We start from the raw sequence: 5,659 nt of genomic DNA on the forward strand, positions 1-5,659 counted from the left end.
AAAGACAAATGGAAAACCGAAAAGTCATCAGTAAAATGTTGCTTCAACGGCACAAAAGAAAGTCTTTTTTGCATCGAATTGTGACTGGTGATGAAAAGTGGATTTATTTTGACAACCCCAAACGCACAAAATCATGGGTTAATCCAGGTAGACCATCAACATCTACTGCAAGGCCAAATCACTTTGGAAAGAAGACAATGCTCTGTGTTTGGTGGGATCAGGAAGGTGTGGTGTACAGTGGGGCCTTGACTTACGAGTGTCCCGACTAATGAGTTTTTTGAGATACCAGCTGTCTCTCGGCCGATTTTTTGCATTGAGTTGATAGAGTAATTTGAGTTAACGAGCTCCTTAACGCTTGGTCTTGGGACGAATTAAACTCGTAAGTCAAGGCCCCACTGTATTATGAGCTTCTAAAACCAGGTGAAACTGTTAATACTAATTGCTACTGACAACAAATTATCAATTTGAACCACACTTTGATCATAAAACGACCAGAATGGGCCAGAAGACACAGCAAAGTAATTTTACTTCATGATGACACACCATCACACACTTCAAAAACAGTTAAAGACATGTTAAAAGATCTTTCCTGGGAAGTATTAACCCACCCGCTGTATTCACCAGACCTTGCTCCTTCAGATGACCACTTGTTCTGATCGATGGCACACGCACTTTCTGAGTAGCACTTTAAAACGTACAAAGAAGTGGAAAATTGGGTCTCTGAATGGTCTGCCTAAAACAAGAAAAGTTCTATTGGGACGGTATCCACAAATTACCTGAAAGATGGGGGAATGTGTAGCTAGCAATGGACATTACTTTGAACAAAGCACTTTTGATGTTTCTTTTGAAATTACCGTGTTTTCTTTTATTACAAAATCCACATTATTATCCAACCGGTTAATAGTGCAGATTAACTACCAACTGGTTAAAAGTGGATTAACTATTAACCGGTTAATAATTTGGATTAACTATCAACCGGTTAAAAGTGCGAATTTTGTAATCAAAGAAAACATGGTAATTTCAAGAGAAACATCAAAAGTGCTTTATTCAAAGTAATGTCCATCGCTAGCAACCCAGGCATATGCTCTGACCAGGAATCAAACAGTGACCTCCTGGTTCTTAGGTCAATGCAAAACCACCGAGCCACACCAGTTGGGCTAGAATAGTGATTCTTCAAGGGAAGAGAGGCAGGGGCCTAGCTTCGGGGGTCCAGAAGCTTTTTGTGAACCCCCAGGGGAGATTTCAATGTCCTGTGATTCCTTAGTGGCCACACTCAACTGCCTGGACATGACCACCCGGTCACTTGTTTTATGCCCCACTCACTGCCAGTTTGTTTAGCAGACACAGGGCTTGGCCCAGGTGGGTCCTCCATAGCTGTATTGCAGAAGGACCTGCATGTTCAGACTCCCCTGGGCTCTGAGGAAGTGGTTTCACAATCCCTTGGTGGGGACAGTCTCCAGCCGAGGCCTGCTCCCTGAAGACACCGTTTGTCTGCTCAGCAATCCCTCATTTTGCAGTCTGCTGACTTGCTGAAAGAACCTCATTCTGTAGCCCTTATGTCTGAGCCCTGCGTGTGCACATGCCCTGTGCTGGCAGGATGCAGTGAGGAGCACAGAAAGCATGCAGTTTGTTTAGAGGCCACAGGAGGCAGCACAGAGTTCTGTCTTAGAACCCAGCTGATGGGGGCTTGAATTCTGGCCCAACCACTTACCAACTACAGGACTTTGGCCAAGCACTTAACCTCTCTGGGTTTCAGTTTCCTCATTTGCTAAATGGAGGTGGTGCTCCCCCTCCTGAAGGGATGGGGGCAACAATGCAGAGACTTGCATTTTATGTCTTAGCTGTCAGTAAATGGAAGCCATGCAGTGAGAGCTTCTATTGCTCCCAGTCCAGGTCGGCTCTCCCGAATGCCACTGTGTCCTTTCCCACTACCCACCCTATGTAGGCACTGACTCAAACCACTGAATCTACATGGAACCCCATTGCCATGTATTACTGTCAAGGGGACCTTGGGAAGGCACTGCCTCCAATAGAGAAGCAGCGGGTCCCTCCCTCCAGGTTAGGTGTCGTCCAGCTCGAGATGCCATCGGAATGAGAACAGTACGGGCTGAGGCCCTTAAATCCTCTGCCTGTGAAGTGAGGTGAGGGATCACTGGGGTCTCCTGTGGCCTGTGGGTTGGTACCAGCCTCTGAGGGAGGGACTCTGCTGCAATTGAAAACTGCTGCACTGGCTTGGCAGGCCCAGCAGGTGGCACTCTGCCCCAACTACCCAGGGGCTGTTGTGGGTTGTGGTTTGGCTCAAGGTCCAGTGGCCAGAGTGAAAAAAAGAGATGGTTTATTTAGCTTCCCAACCACAGACAGAAAGTCATTTGTAGGAAAATATCGGTTGCCTGCAAACAGATGGTCCTTGTTGGGTGCTGTGTAGGCCCACATTGCCTTCTCCATTTCCCTTCCCCTCCCCTCCTCCTATATCCTACCTCTGGGTGTAGGCACACACACCTGCACAAGCCCATACACAGGGGCACGTACACACACGTGAGTCACTCTCTTGGCTACCAGTTAATAGACAAGACATTTAAGCAGTTCTTTCCCCTTTGGCCAGAATCAAGCAGAACTAAGAGTGGAATCTTTTTGGGAGAAGGAAGTGGGGGGGGGGGGGGGGGGGGGTAAGGCTAAGTTATGCCTCAGTAACCAATAAGTCCTACATCTCAGTGAGACTTATAAATAAAGGTTTATTTATAATACAGATGTTGATTTTAGATAGGCTTCCTCTGGCCTTTTCAAAGAAGCCATACAAAATGTCTGGGACTAGGTAATTTAAATTCAGGACGCTGGGTGTCAGTGTAGCCCGACCTGGAACAGGGCCCGTCTCATGGAAGAGAGGAAAAAGAGCATGCTGGACCAGGGCTCTTCCCATTTTGACATAAAACAATAAAGGTTTGTTTCCTGCTTCCCTTACCTGTACCAAGGGTCAGCTGCAGTCCTGCTGCACGTTAATTTAAATTCAGGACGCTGGGTGTCAGTGCAGCCCAACCTGGAACAGGGCCCATCTCATGGCAGAGAGGAAAAAGAGCATGCTGGACCAGGGCTCTTCCCATTTACATTTTATGGGCAAAGCACGTCATAGGCCAGGGCTGCCATCATCAACGGGGCAGGGAAGGGTACTCTCTGGGGGAGAGGGTCACAGGCAGCAAAGGCTTTATGAACGTAGCACTATCTGCCTCACCCACCTAAGAGAGCCTTGGAAAGCCACCCCCTGGAATTATTGATCCCAGTGTTGTCTTCTTTTGAACTGTGAGTCTCATCCCAGAAAACCCAACCAACCTCTACCAAGTTCTATATGCAAAGGACCGCTAAGGCCTGCAGTAGGAGGAACAACCACAGGAAGGAAAGAACGGGCTACAAACAAAGCACACAAAGGCCCTATTTGACCGAGGCCAACAGAGAGCAAGGAAACCCTCCAGGAAGGGGGAGCCCAGTGATGTGGAGGCACCCGGGCTCAGCTTCAGCAGAGGATGTGAGTGCCCCTGACGGCCACATATTGGGAGATGCCCTGCACTGACCATATGCTTGGTTTGTCTGCACTCACACTCATTGCATAGCTGCAATGGACAAGGTACAAGACTACTACATACAGGCATCAAGGAAAAGCAGGGGATGCCCTGCCCGCAAGGAGCTCCCAGTTAACAGAGGGACAGACGGTGGATATCTAGCCCACATCAGCAGATTCATTCCTAGGACAGGGGCTTCCTACGCAGGCATGAATGCTGCCTCGTGACACCAAATGAGGGCTGTTCAGAAAAGAAATGAGCTAGTTCCCAAAGTTCTAAGACTTGTCAGGCACAGCTGAGGAGCAGATCACTTCTCAGAGGGAGTAGCTTGTTGGCAGGAGGAGAATGAGAAAAACAGCACATTATTTAAAAAAACAAACACCGGTGAATAGTCATCATGGCTTATGGTTGGAGCAGTACAGGATGGTGGGATTACTGGGAAGAGACTAGAAGCTTTCTCAGAGAGAGGCAGAGTATGGAGGGCCTTTAAAACCCTGTCAGCAATCTTGGACTTGATCCGGAGGCCTGTGGAGAATCACAGAAGGGTTTGGGCATGGAGTGGCTTGGTTACGATGGATACAAGGCATTGTCTGGCCTCTTCTCATCCAACTCAGGCAATGGCTGTGGCTGGGTAATGTATTTATATATCAGTCTGTTGAGAGTAGATAGAGGCCAATCACAGCACTGAGTTCTAGGAGCCTTGGCCCAACGTGGGGGTCTCAGTCATCACCTGCATAGTCTGAGGCTGGGTCTCACAGGCCTTGCCTGCAGCCTCTGCAGCCACTTCCCCAAGGAAGATCTTCGTGGTCAGAGAACAGAGCATTGACTGAACAAACTGGCCCAACTAGTGGTATCTGCTAATTTATCTGTTTGCTTTAGTTCCCTATCTCAGCCACCATCACAGAGGCCCCTTTCTCTGACCTGAGGGACAGCTATGAGTCCCAGTTCACCACCCCCAGGGCCCAAGGTCCAGGGAACAACCAAGCTCCCCAGTGGGTAGTGACATAAATGAAAATGTTCTCTTTCCCCAACGTTCTTCTTCTAGGAAGAGAGCTACTGTTTCACCGTGGCTATCTCTGGCTGGTCTTTGCTTGAGGTTACATCTACTGAGCTCAGTAAACCAGGAATGGTGATCACAGAGGACTCGTAGAAGAAGAAAGAAAGTTAGTGAATACTTGTCCAGCTCATAAGATACTCTTCTTAGGGGTGCTTATACAGAGCAATCTCTGGTTTCATACCATGAGTCCTAGGTCCCCAATTGGGCTTTCTTTGCTCTACTAAACCAGACCCTGCTTCCCAAAATTACCCATCAGCCAGCCAGCTAACCAGTCAGTCAGTCAGTTGGTCAACCACTAAACCAGTCAGTCAGTCATTTAGAACACTAGCCAATCAGTCAGCTTGTTTGTCAGCTCATTTCTTATTTATACACTCACTTACTCCTTCCTTCTTTCACTCACTCTCTGACTCACTCACTCAGCAACATCCTTTAGTAATTGGACCACCCACTCACTGATTAGCTAGTCTATCAGCTGGCCAAACACCAATTTTTACCAGAGTGTAAGTTATATCCTGAACATCCTTCCTGCCCTTAGGAATCTAGCAGTTTGGGTACAAAGACACACACACACACACACACACACACACACACACACACACACACACACACAGGTACCAAGGCCTCCTCTATGGGTAATGGTTGATTTCAACACATGTCTTCAAGTTTGAGAGATATAAAGACAGTGGGTGTGGTTGGGATAAACTGGAAGAGCTAATTGGAGAGGGCAAGCATCAACCTGAACTTGAAAAGATGGATTAGCCCAGAAAAAATCTTGGTACTTCATTGGTTCTGATTGTAAAGCCAAAATGTCTACCAATAGGTTTACCATTCAATTCAACTCATTCATTTATAAATCATTCACCATTTGTTTTGTTTGTTTTTACTTTTTTATTGTTTAAAGTATTACATATGTCTCCTTTTTCCCCAATTGACACCCCCACCACCACCACTCTCAACCCCCAGGACAAGCCCCCACCGCCCCAGTGTCTGTGTCTAATGGTTATGCTAATATGCATGCATACAAGTCCTTTGGTTGATCTCTAACTGCCCC

The sequence above is a fragment of the Myotis brandtii genome, unplaced genomic scaffold, assembly GCF_000412655.1.
Source record: "Myotis brandtii unplaced genomic scaffold, ASM41265v1 scaffold2454, whole genome shotgun sequence".
NCBI classification, from domain to species: Eukaryota; Metazoa; Chordata; class Mammalia; order Chiroptera; family Vespertilionidae; genus Myotis; species Myotis brandtii.